Consider the following 12,416-nt stretch of genomic DNA (forward strand, 5'->3'; position numbering starts at 1 on the left):
ATATCATAGGCATATTTGTGGGTCAATAAAAATAAAGTCACATCATAATTTTTGGTGTGTGCCCAGTATTCTTTAGTATAGAATTATGAGTCATAATTGAAGGAGCCACCTGTTATTGGGCCCTTAGATTCTTTAAAATTTTTCTCTAAAAAAAATTTGCAATGAACATAAGGAGGTGCATCTTTGTGCGCTTTCTTTTCTGATTATTAGGAACGATTCTCAGAAGTGGGATTGAGGGGTCAAAGATTATGTGTATTTTTTGAGCTTCTGATGGACAGTACCAAAAGGCTCACTAGATGTAGGCTGTTTGCTTTAGAAGCAAAATAGAGAAAAATGAGCAAATAGGTAACAACCCAAACTTTCAACACCACGGGATCAGTTAAAATAACGATGGTACATGCATAGAGCAGTGGCAGGGTAAGCAGCTGCAACAAATAATGTACATTTGCTGACACTGAGGGACACTTAGAGGATACTTTGAAGTCACAGAACTGGTTACAAATAGTTCATATTAAGTAAACTCTGGTGCCTCCACTCAATAAATACTCTATGGCTCTTTAAAAATTGAAGCAGCTCCCTGAGGGGCTCAGTCTGTTAAGCATCTGACTTCAGCTCAGGTCATGATCCCACAGTTTGTGTGTGAGTTTGAGCCCGGCGTCGGGCTCTGTGCTGACAGCTCAGAGCCTGGAGCCTGCTTCGGATTCTGTATCTCCCTCTCTGCACTTCCCCAGCTCTCTCTCTCTCTCTCTTTCTCTTTCTCTCTCAAAAATAAATAAACACTAAAAAAAAAAAATTGAGGCCTCTCCTTATGAACTGATATGGAAATATCTGAGAGATAATAATGAGGTGAAAGAGCACACTGCAGAACAGTGAATGTGGAAACAACACGGTAGCTGTGCACATACATTTGTAAGAAGATGGTGAAGGTGGTGAACTTCAAGGAGGGCCACTGAGTGGGCACAAGTGAGAGAGGGAGACTCACTTGCAGCTGCATGTCATTATGTGCTTTTGTACCTTTTAAATTTTATATTGTGTGCATTATTACCTATTCAGACATTAAATAAAATAGCAGTAAACCACAATATTTGTATTATGATCCCATTTTTATTTTTTGAAGTAGATATGGATATTTGCACGAGAAAAACTCTGGTTGTAAATACAACATAATGTTCATAATGGTTACTTTGGAAGGAGATTTGGGGTACCTGGAGGTTTAAAGAGATATCCACAAATCTTTGATATTCCTCCCTTCAAAAGGTGGAGACTAATCCCCTCACAAGTATGGGACTAACTAGACCATAAGTCAGTGTGGCTTCTTCTTTATTCTCTTTCTTGGATCACTTGTTCTGGGGACAGTCAGCCACCATGTCATAAGATACTCACGCAGCTATGGAGACGTCTAAGTTGTGAGCTTCAAGGCCTCCTACCAACAACCAGCAACATCTTGTCCGGCGCACAAATAGGCAACCTTGTCAGTGAAACCCCCAGCCCTGGTCAAGCCTTTAGATCATGGCAGCTCTGGCTGACATCCTGATTGCAATCTCATGAGAAATCCTGAGCCAGAACCACCCAATTAATCCACTCACTCCAAAATTCCTGAATCTGAGAAACTGTGAGATAATCAGTGTTTGTTGTTTGAAGCTACTAAGTTTGGAGGTAATTTGTTACACAACAATAAATACAATAATACAAGGTAATTTTCGATTTTCATTTTATTTTATTTAGAAATGTTTACTGAAATGAACACATATTGTGTGAGTAATCAAAACTGAGAAAGAAATGAGCCAGAGAACAATGGAAAAACAGCTAAGAAAGAAAGAAAGAAAGAAAGAAAGAAAGAAGAAAGAAAGAAAGAAAAAAAGAGAAAGAGAAAGAAGGAAGGAAGGAAGGAAGGAAGGAAGGAAGGAAGAAAGGAAGGAAGGAAGAAAGAAAAACAGCTCAGTCTGAAGTTCATTAACTCAGCTGCATGATCCTTACATGGGCACACTCTGGCCTTCTAGCAGTTTGAGTGAAGCATCCTAAGGGCTTTAAAGGACCTCAGGTGCACTTCGACTTGCCATCAAAAGGCTGCTGCCTCCCTGGCCTGTGTTCATGGGAATGTAGTATCTGCATCAAGGAAGGTGACCTTGTGGATCTCCCAGACCCCACATCAGATCAGAGCTGGGCATTAGACACCGGTTTCTAGAAGCTGTTGAAGGGCTGGAAGTTGTCTCATCCTTCTTTTGGGGGGCCCTTGTCTCCTAGCACCTTCCTCAGTTGTGCACTCCAACAAGACTGGGCCTTGTCAGTGTCCCAGACACTCCATGCTCTCTCTCCCTGCCTAGATGTCTCTTCCTGTCCCCTGCGCTGTGCACCAAGCCTCCCCCCTGACACTGCATGATGCTGCATTTCCCGGCAAGCAGACTAAGCTCAGGACATGAGCAAAACCCTCCCAATTGTTTCCCCCAAATTTTCTTTGGGGGACATCTGAACAGCCTTGAAGCTGTTCTCCTTTGCCTGACCACAGAGAGATCTCCCCAAGAAGACTTCTCAGACCCCATGCTAGGTGAGGGCCTTGCCTTCTGCTCTGTGTCAGTCCAGATCTTTCCTATTTGGGCCTTGTGCATGTTTTATTGTTACTGCTGGTTCGGTTGCTGGTTTCTTGTACAGTCTGTAAGCCTTGGAGGGCAGCATCAACCTTGCTTATTCTCTGCTGTGGCCCCAAGGCCTGACGTAAGGTAAATGCTCTGCATGCAGTCATGAATGATGAACAAACAAATGAACTCAGGACACCTGAGCAATCTCTTCAACTGTCTGAAGGGCTGTAGAAGACAGAAAAGCCTTCCTCTTTGTAACCATAGAAGGCAGAACTAGGACAAATCCAAGTGAGTATCAAATTTTGGTTCTTTTTTTATTTTTTTTAACGTTTGTTCAGTTTTTTTTTTTAATTTTTTTTTCAACATTTATTTATTTTTGGGACAGAGAGAGACAGAGCATGAATGGGGGAGGGGCAGAGAGAGAGGGAGACCCAGAATCGGAAACAGGCTCCAGGCTCTGAGCCATCAGCCCAGAGCCTGACGCGGGGCTCGAACTCGCGGACCGCGAGATCGTGACCTGGCTGAAGTCGGACGCTTAACCAACTGCGCTACCCAGGCGCCCCAACGTTTGTTCAGTTTTGAGAGACAGAGAGAAACAGAGCATGAGCGGGGGAGGGGCAGAGGAGAGAGGGAGACACAGAATCTGAAGCAGGCTCCAGGTTCTGAGCTGTCAGCACAGAGCCCAACGCAGGCCTTGAACTCACAAACTGCGAGATCATGACCTGAACTGAAGTCAGCTGCTTAACCAACTGAGCCACCCAGGTGCCCCTAATTTTGGTTCCAAATCAGGAAGAATCTTCTAATAATATAGGCTGCCTAGGAGGTGGTGAGCTGTGATCACCAAAAGGGTTTACAAGAAGCCTGGTGGGCTCTCTGTGAGGGATGGGCTACAGAGAGAATACTGGACAGAATGTGTGAGTTCCTACGATCCCAGACAAGCTGGGCTATTGAGGAAGTCATGAGGGTGTCTTTTGGTGGGGGAGGGGCAAGGAGGTAAATTTGTTTTTTCCACTTGAAGAACTTGCTTGTGATGGAGACTGAGTACAGCTGGTCTGGTTCACCCATCCACATTTTCCCATCCCAACCCGTCTTTTCTCAGACCCATGAAAGGCTGTGTGGCTGGCACTGGTGACACCTGGTGGCCATTTGGACTAGGAGAGAGGCAGTCCTACCACCTACATGTCCATCTGGTTCATGGCTATATCTCAGGGTCTTCTACAATGCTTGGTACAGACGAAGCCCTCACGTTTGAGGAATGAATGAATGAATGAATGTAGATGGTAAAGAGGAGGAAGAGATTGCCTGTATGGGTCTGGAGACCTAACCAGGAGGACCACCCAAAACAGCAGAAATCTGGACAATTGATCCACTCAGAGATATACAGACAGAAAGGACTTTGCTCTATCTCCTTCCTCCCTCCTCTGTGCCTGTCCTGTGTCCTGGGGGCACATGTGAAGTGGGGGAAAAGGCTATTTGGGAGAAAAGGCTAAAAGACTAAAGTTAACCCAAAGCTGCTCCTGCATCTGAGCTTAATTTTGCTCTAGAGCTATGAATAGAGACCTCTGGGCTGGGTTAGAAGTGCCTGAGTCAGGCTCCTTTCAGAGAGAGGACATTGAGGCCCAGAGAGGGCAGGAACCAGCCTGAGGCCCTGCAACCGGACTATAGCAGGGCCAGGACCCCCAGCTTCAGTTCCTTAGGTCAAATCATGGCATTTGACCACCTAAGATAGAAACAGAGAAGAAAGGAACAGTTGGTGTGGAGCCTAGAGGAACAAGTACAAGTTCCTTAGCCTGGCAAGCAGGGCTTATCTGCCGTTGCTGACTCTCACACGCGCCTCCCCTTCCAAGGGAGGAGCTCTGCCACCACTGTCCCCCCCAAACCAAAGTGTATCCCCTTCTGACTCATTCAGAGCCCTCCTCTCAACTGCTCTGCTTTATACCCATCCCTTCAACTGTATGGATGGGCTTAACCTCCCTGAGCCTCAGTTTCCTAATCTGCAAAGGGATTGTTTAAGGTGTGAGAGACACTGCATGTCAAATGTTTGGCATGTGGTAAGCATTCCATAAGAATCATAGCTGCTATTACCGTTGCCGTTGTAATTAAGAACCAATTCAAGTCCTTCCCACAACCCCCAACTAGATGGAGACATCTTTGAGGACAGCAGTTAGAGTACCTTGACTCTGTACCCAGAGAAGACCCAGGACCCAGCAGTGGTCTGTGTTGGCTCTAGATGGCACCTGATGGCTGGTTTCCCTTAGTGCCTTCCCTACAGGCTGGGCAGGGGCTGACCCTGCTGTCTGAGGCTGCCTCTCTGGCTTTCATTCCTGAGGCTGTAGTGAATCATTGGTATGGAGTGGGCTTGGGATTTCACTGATGGGCCAAAAAACAAAAGACAAAGTGCTGCCAGGGGTACAAAGATGCCATCCCCAGATGTTCTGGACAGTAAAGGGGGGGGGGGACTCAAAACCCCCAGCAGATGAGGAAGGATAGGTCCATGGGGCCACAGAGAAGAAAGCTGATATACAGGCACAGGTTCTCCTTGGCTTCCTTGGGGCGTGTGTGTGCCCCTAAATGAGACCCCTGTGGGTAGTAGTATGAGGGGAAATGGAAGGGCCCACTCCCCAATCACTCTCTCTTCTGCATCCTCAGGGCTGGTTTATTCTGGGTTGTTCTTCTTTCTCACACCATCATGCCAGGTCCTAGGGTTGTCTTGAACAGGAGTATTCCCAGATATTCATTCATTCAATATTCAACCAGTATTTATTGAGTCCCTTCTCTGTGTCAGGCACCTTGCTATTGGAGCTTATGTTCTGGCTGGAGGAACAGACAAAGGAGCAGACAAACAAAAGTCCATTTCATAAGTGCTACTTTTTATGGGACGCTTGGGTGGCTCAATCGGTTAAGTGTCTGATTCTTGATTTTAGCTCAGGTCATGATCTCAGACTTCATGAGATTGAGCCCCACTTTGGGCTCTGCACTGACAGTGCAGAGCCTGCTTAGGATTCTTTCTCTCCCTCTCTTGGTCCCTCTCCCACTCGTCCTCCCCCCACCCACCCCCCAGCTCTCAAAAATAAATAAATAAACTTTAAAAAACCCTGCTGTTTTAGGAGTAAGCCCAGGGCTTGTAAAGGGCAGGAGAGAGGTGACCTTTAAACTCAATCAGAAGGACATGGGGGAGGTATACTCTCTAGGCAGGGGGAACCCGTGTACAGGCCAGGGGGCACAGAGACCTGGCATTTTTCAGAAGCTGCAAGAAGTGGGTCAACCAACGGAGACTTGTTAAACATGGGTGACACTTCCAGGAAGTCTGATTTGGTGGGCCAGAGTCCGCCTGGTCAACAAGCTCCACTAGTGATTTCAATAAAGGTGGGACTGTGGCTCAACATGTGAGAAAGGCATTATGAAAGATGGGCTGGAGGTCACATAGCCATGCTGTGAAAAGCTGGTAGGTCAAATCGAGTTTCATCTTTATACTAAAGGAACAGGAAGGCCACTGAAGAGCGTTCATCCTGGGAACTAGAGAATCTTTACAAAGATCCGTCTGCAATGTGGAAAATGGGTGCAAGAGAACTGCTGGCTGAGATGGCCTTCCAGCCTGGAGTGGATGTTGGCCTGAATCAAGAAAGAGGCAGTGGGGACAGAGAAGAGGCTGGATTTGGGAGAGGAGGTGGAACCGGAGCATCCACAGGACCCGATGATGCTTTGGCTGTGAGCTAAGGGAAGGTAAGCAGCCAGAGGACAAGGGAATGGGTGAGAGAACCCAAAATTAGGTAAGGCAAGTTGGAGGAATGTCAGGAAGGGAGGAAGGGATCCAATGTGGAATCTGAAGGGTCTGAGAGGGGCAGGCCACGGTGGGCGTGCCTGCTGCCTGAGGACGTACAGGATAAGGGTGGGGAAGGTACGGCACATCGGGGACCCCCAGCGCCCCACACTCGGGTGCGCGCTGAGTCCCCAGTTGGACAGAGGTCAGACGGGCCCAGACTGCAGCTAGGTTCATACCCTTCCTCTATCCATTTGGTCTCCTCCTCCGGCTTCTACCATTCCCGGCATGCCTCGGGGGCGATGACTTCATGGGGCGCGGGTGCCAAGGCCCCGGCCTCCGCTAGGTGGCACTGCTCCCGTCAGTCCTCGGCCCCGCCTGCCGCGCTCTGTTCTCCGGGAGGATCGGGAGGACCCGCCCGGCTCCGGCTCCGCCTCAGCCTCCGCCTCCGCCTCAGCCTCCGCCTCCGCCTCCCGCTCCGCCTCCGCCTCCCGCTCCCGCACAGCTTGGGCGACAGGTCTGGCCCTGTCCTGCCAGAACGGTCAGCCTCGGAGCCAGGGCCATTGGCTGGCTGGCTCTGGACCACCCTCCGGGCTTTTGCCCAGAGATTGGGTTTTTGCACGTTTCTCAGGGTGCGCAGGTCCGAAACCTGGGCACCATTCTTGAGATCCCTGCCATCCTCACACCCACATCCAGGCAGTTGTGGAGTGTGGTTGGCCTTTCTGCCTTCTCCAGAACCCTTCCCTGAACTCTGCCCTCTCTCAGATCTGCCAGCATAAGTAAAGAGACTCCAGAATCAGCTCCTAGTTCTGACCTTGAGCAAACAATCTTCCTTTGCTCCAGATTCCCTTAAGATCAGATGGAAATAGTAATACCATCTCATAAGATTGTTGGGAGCCCTAAAGAATCATCTTTTTCATTATAAATCAAGTGGTCGATACACATCAGCTATTTGAATATTTCTTTGTGTTGCTGGAATACACTCACTGACCCAAACTCTTCAATGGCTTCTGACTGCCCTTAGGATCCAGTCCAAACTTTTAGCTTGGCCTACAAGGCCCTTTCAGTCTCATTTCCTGTCATTTCCCATCTCTTCCTCCCCCACATCCTTTGTTGTTTTATCATAGAATTCTCTGTGCCTTGACCTGAATACACTTTTCCCATTTTCTCTCCTCACTTTTGAAACCCATCTCAAAAGCCTTCCTGTCAAATACTTCCCAATGGTCCCAAAGTTTTAAGATGCCCAGAACTGGCATTATCAGAAACAAAATGGAAAGACTAAGGAACAATATGTCACAATTATAAATATGTTTGAGCCCTCTGTGCTTATAGGGACAAAAATAGCTGCGGAAATGATTGAGCTGGAATATTAAAAGCAAAGAGGAGGAAGAAGGAACAAAGAAAAGAAGTTTCCCCCACCCTTTAGGCCAACAGGTGCCCAGGCCCTGAGGAGGCCACCTCCCCAGGAACCAAATCAGGTCTCTAGACAGAACAGGTTTATAGCTTCTTGGAGGCTATTGCTACACACCTATTTAAGCGGCTTTTCCAGATGTGGAAATGGATGCCCCCGAGTCACCTGCCTATTGACATCTAGTACCCTGAAAACCAGAGGCTAGCACATGTGAGGAGACCAACCAGATCTGGGACAATGCAAACTGATGGAGGTCTGAACCCGCAATCTCTGTGGGTAATCTGGACCCCAGCAGACCCCTGTAAATAACCTGATAAGCCAATGCTTACACCCAATGTCCTTCAGCACTACCCCCTCCTAAACCAGGTCACCCAAAGCCTCCCCTGAATGACGCCAATCTCATAGAGGTGAGGGACACAGAGTGTTAAACCTCTTCTGAATCATCTGAGTATTTCGCCAGTACTTACTAATATGTGTTCCAGACCTTGGTCTGGGTAATGGTCAATAGATGGGACAGATAGAATAGTGTCATTTTTGCCCTCTTGGGACTCATAGTCTAATGGCAGAGATGAGTAAGCCATGAAGACAAGATGTGACAAGTGCTGTGGGAGGATTATGTGAACTGAGGACAGGCAGTGTGGTGCAGTGCTTAGAGGCCTAGATGGGCAGCAGATGCTACTGTGAGAGTGCTTAGTGCTAAACATGACATGACTCTTGATCTTGGGGTTGTGAGTTCGAGCCCCATGTTGGGTGTAGAGATTATTTAAAAAATAAAATCTTAAAAATTTTTTTTACCCAAGAGGCTGTTGAAGATGCAGAAGTCTAGTGTCCAGCTTATCCTCTAAGCCTTCTGCAAGCTTCCCAACAAATATGAGCTACCCTCATTAAATCTATGTAGTTATCATTCATAGTACCCCAGAGTAGAGATAAGCATCCTCCCCTCCCCCTCACAGGTAGCCTGGGTACATCGCCTGAACAGAGGACAATGGAAAGGGAAGGGTGAACAATGGGAGAAAGACATGGTGGAATGCACCTCTCGAGGAAGTAGCCCAGACCTTTAGGATGCCAGAGAACACCAAAGGGCCCAGCAGGTGGAAAAGGGCTCCTTGAGGACCTGTCTTGGGGGTCTGTTTGCATGAGAATGAGAAAGCATCAGTTATCCAAATCAGAGAAAGAGAAGGGGCTACCAGCCCTCCTTGACACTGTCAGGTTGTGTCCCCAACTCTCAAGTTGATCAAACACACAACCGCTGATACCAAAGAGTATCAAAATAGGGACCACAGAAGTGCTTGGGTCTTCTTTCTTGCTACTGCTTTTCTTTTGACCCAAACTTTTAGATCTGCTAGGGTTTCTTATTCTGGAGTTCATTGGGCCCTAGGGAGACAAGAACTCATCCAGAGGCTAAATATAAAGCCAGTCCATCAACTCCCATCTCTAACTAAGTTTTGCCAACTCCCATCTCTAACTAAGTTCTGTGGGCTTTTGCTTCTCATTACAGGATAAATATATGCTCATTCACAAATAAATTAGAAACCATAGATAAGTAACAAAAAGAAATTTTTCAAATAAATTTTATCATTTTCCTTAAAAATATGAAAACTTTAACAAAACATATTCTGGACATTTGCTCCTATCACTAAAACCTTCTTCTGCTGCACAGTTTGTAATGGCTGGACTGTTGTGTTTGAGAGACGTGTGTGTGTGTGTGTGTGTGTGTGGCGCCAATCACCTAAGCATTAGACTCAGAGCTTGTTTCTGCTTCTCTCGCTCTTTTTTTTTTTTTTTTAATATTTTTGAGAGAGAGAGAGATAGTGGATGGGGGAGCAGCACAGAGAAAGGAAGAGAGAGAATCCTAAACAGGCTCCGTGCTGTCAGTGCTGAGCCCGATGCGAGGCTCAGACCCACAACATGTGGGATCATGACCTGAGCTGAAACCTAGAGTTGGACGCTTAACTGATGAGCCACCCAGGCGCCCTGAGTTTCTGCTTATAAATAACACTGAGAGGACCATCCTTATCACAAAATCCTTGCTAGACTTCTTAGTTATTTCAAGACACATTTCTGGGTGTAGACTTGCTGGATCAAAGGGAGCCCATTTTTTACTATATTGCCAAAATACAGATGGGCCTATTTAGTGTCAGATTTTAGGGGTCAAGTTAGGAGATAACACTGCTAGGAGGTGGAGAGGGGTGGTCAGGAGGAGAGGAAGCCAGCCTGGGTTTGCAGCTATTCCTAGGGAGCCCTGGGTTGTGAAACTAGAAAATAATCATGGAATCAGTTAGTTTCTCTACTCCATCTTCCCTGTATGCTGTCCCAGTTCCCCACCAACCAGGGCCTCCCCAGGGGTCTTTAGGAGGAGATGGATAGGTCCCTGAGGAGTGGAGGATTAGGGCCAGCAATGCTAAACTGATGACCTAAACCATTCTGCTTTCTCTCAGCATTTGATTTTAGGCATTGTGCTAAATGATTTACAGCCATTATGTGATTTAATTCTCACCAAAGCCTGAGGAGGTATTATTGTCTTTATTCCCAATTTATGGATAAGGACACTGAGGCACAAAGGAACTAAGTGATTTGGCTAAGGCCATAGAGCCAGCAGGTAGTAGAGGAAGAGCTCTGAAGGTACAACGTTTCTCCCACACCCAGCCCTGCTCCATGGACTGCCTGGAATGGATCCAGACTTGGTCACCCTGGGAAGGAGGAGCTTGGCAAAAGAAGGCTTGAAGCTTCTGCCTAGGCTACCTCCCAATGTTCTCCAGGAGTTGACCCCGGGATAAGGGAGACTTACACAGAACCCCATCTGGCACTGTTGACCTTTGACCTTTAGGTGGATTGGCTAGCTCTAGAAAGGATGGAGGAATAGCTGGGTTGGGAGGGATTGGGGAATTAATCCCTTTGTAACCCTAGGAGGGTCTTGAATAATTGGCCAGACAATGATTGATGATGGGAGGTATTGAAAATCCCAGTGGGTGGACCAGCGATGAGAGAGGGGCCTGGGAAAATCTGCTGATACAAGGAGGTCAAGGGAAGCTGAACTATCAGCAGGAGGGGAAAGATGGACAGGTTTGGAAGTGCAGCCTGCTTGGAAGTAGAGAGCCCTGGTTTCAGAGTCCCAGCTTGGGCTTTCAATGCTAGCCCAGCCCTTTTGTTGCCTTGTCACTCTTAGCAGTTGGGGACCTTAAGCCTTCTTTACCTTATCTATAACAGTATCTTCTGCCCAAGACAGTTGTGAGAAGTTTGGTGCCTAATAAACACTCAATAAATGCTAAGCTATTTTTATTACCAAGTGTTGAAGATCTGGTACTGTGTGTGGTAAGAAGTCATTGTTATGCATTGCTTGGCCACTTCTGAAGGCCCAGCCCAGACATTCCCTCAAGGGTGGGGGATCAAAGGAGGCCTGAGGGTCCTGAATGTGAAATTGCCTTAGGAAGCTCCTGTACAGTAGCCAGGAAGAACTTTATGTTGATTACTAAACCCTAGAGGCCCAATCCCAAACTTAGCCAATTACCCTACTGGCCCCTTCTCTGGGAGGGGTCAATAGTCCCCCTGGGGACTTTGCAAGAGAAGTACAAAGATTTGGGTGGAAATAGGTGAGAAAACCACATTCAGAAGCTGGACCAGGTGAGAATACCCCACCTCAGGATGCCAGCAGAGAGCAGCCGGGTCTCCACAGATAGATGCAGGGCCCAGAAGGAGTGGCAGGTGCCTGCACTCCCACCCCTCATGCCTCCTTCTCTCCTCCACAGAGTTTGACAGACTGTGCATGGAATCAGGGAGAAAAAGCAAAAGCTATGGAGGGGCTTAAAAATGACCTCTCCCGCTACAGAACTCAAGGGAATGAGCTGAACTGGCTATAGAACGGGTTGAGATTATTAGACTACAAGAGAGATTTTGCTTCTCTCCCAACAGCAATGTTAAGTGATGCTGTTGGAGGAGGGTGTGGCTCACCAAGGGGACCCCACACACATACACACATGCTTGGCTTCCTGTCTGGTTTTAGTGTCAGCAGCTGGCCACACTGATCTTGCTTTGGTCACCCTGTGAGTGTGACAGGCCTCAGTTCAGCCACCCATTCCCGGGAGCCTAGCAGTATTTGGACAGGCCTGGTACTCTCAAAGGGCAATTTGTTTGCAGGCTGTGGTCTACAAGATGACGAAGATGTCTTTGGGGGAAGACAGGAAGAACTGGCACAGAACAAATGCTGGCCCTGGGACTTTTGAACCACGAAAGCTAGTGTGGCAGAAGGAGAGGCCACAGCTGTTTCCCCCTGGCTCACAGGCTTTTGCTCTGCCTCCAAAGGCAGCCTCACTTCACCCAGGCCAGGTTACCTACCACCTCTAATTTAGGTTTCAAATGAGACAACTCCTTCCCAAGACTCCTCTGAAACCCACCAGCTGGATTAGGATCCCTCCACTGTGCTCCCTGTGCCTATCCCTACTAAAGCCTTCGTTCCTTCACCTGGAAACTGATTATTCAACTGTAAAATAAAAATGATATTCACTTTGTAGGATCGCTGAGAGGATTTAAATGAGGCAAAGCTTAGAGTCAGGGTTCAGCAAAAATGATTGCTATTTTTGTTGTTGCTATAGAGTTTATGCCACAGGATTATAATTTTTTTGTTTGTTTATTTATTTTGAGAGAGAGAGAGAAAGAGAGAGGGAGGAGCAGA

General features: G+C 47.4%; 1 long non-coding RNA gene across 1 annotated transcript in view; it reads left to right on the forward strand.

Moving 5' to 3' along the window:
• The window catches only part of LOC128315353 (uncharacterized), a 59,591-nt gene extending 50,398 nt beyond the window's left edge, over positions 1–9,193 (forward strand). The window contains exon 3 of the long non-coding RNA XR_008298121.1: positions 6,056–9,193. This is a non-coding gene — a long non-coding RNA (uncharacterized LOC128315353). The remainder of the gene's footprint in view (positions 1–6,055) is intronic.
• The last annotated feature ends 3,223 nt before the right edge of the window (positions 9,194–12,416 follow it).

Source organism: Acinonyx jubatus, chromosome A1 (assembly GCF_027475565.1).
Source record: "Acinonyx jubatus isolate Ajub_Pintada_27869175 chromosome A1, VMU_Ajub_asm_v1.0, whole genome shotgun sequence".
In the NCBI taxonomy this organism is placed as follows: domain Eukaryota; kingdom Metazoa; phylum Chordata; class Mammalia; order Carnivora; family Felidae; genus Acinonyx; species Acinonyx jubatus.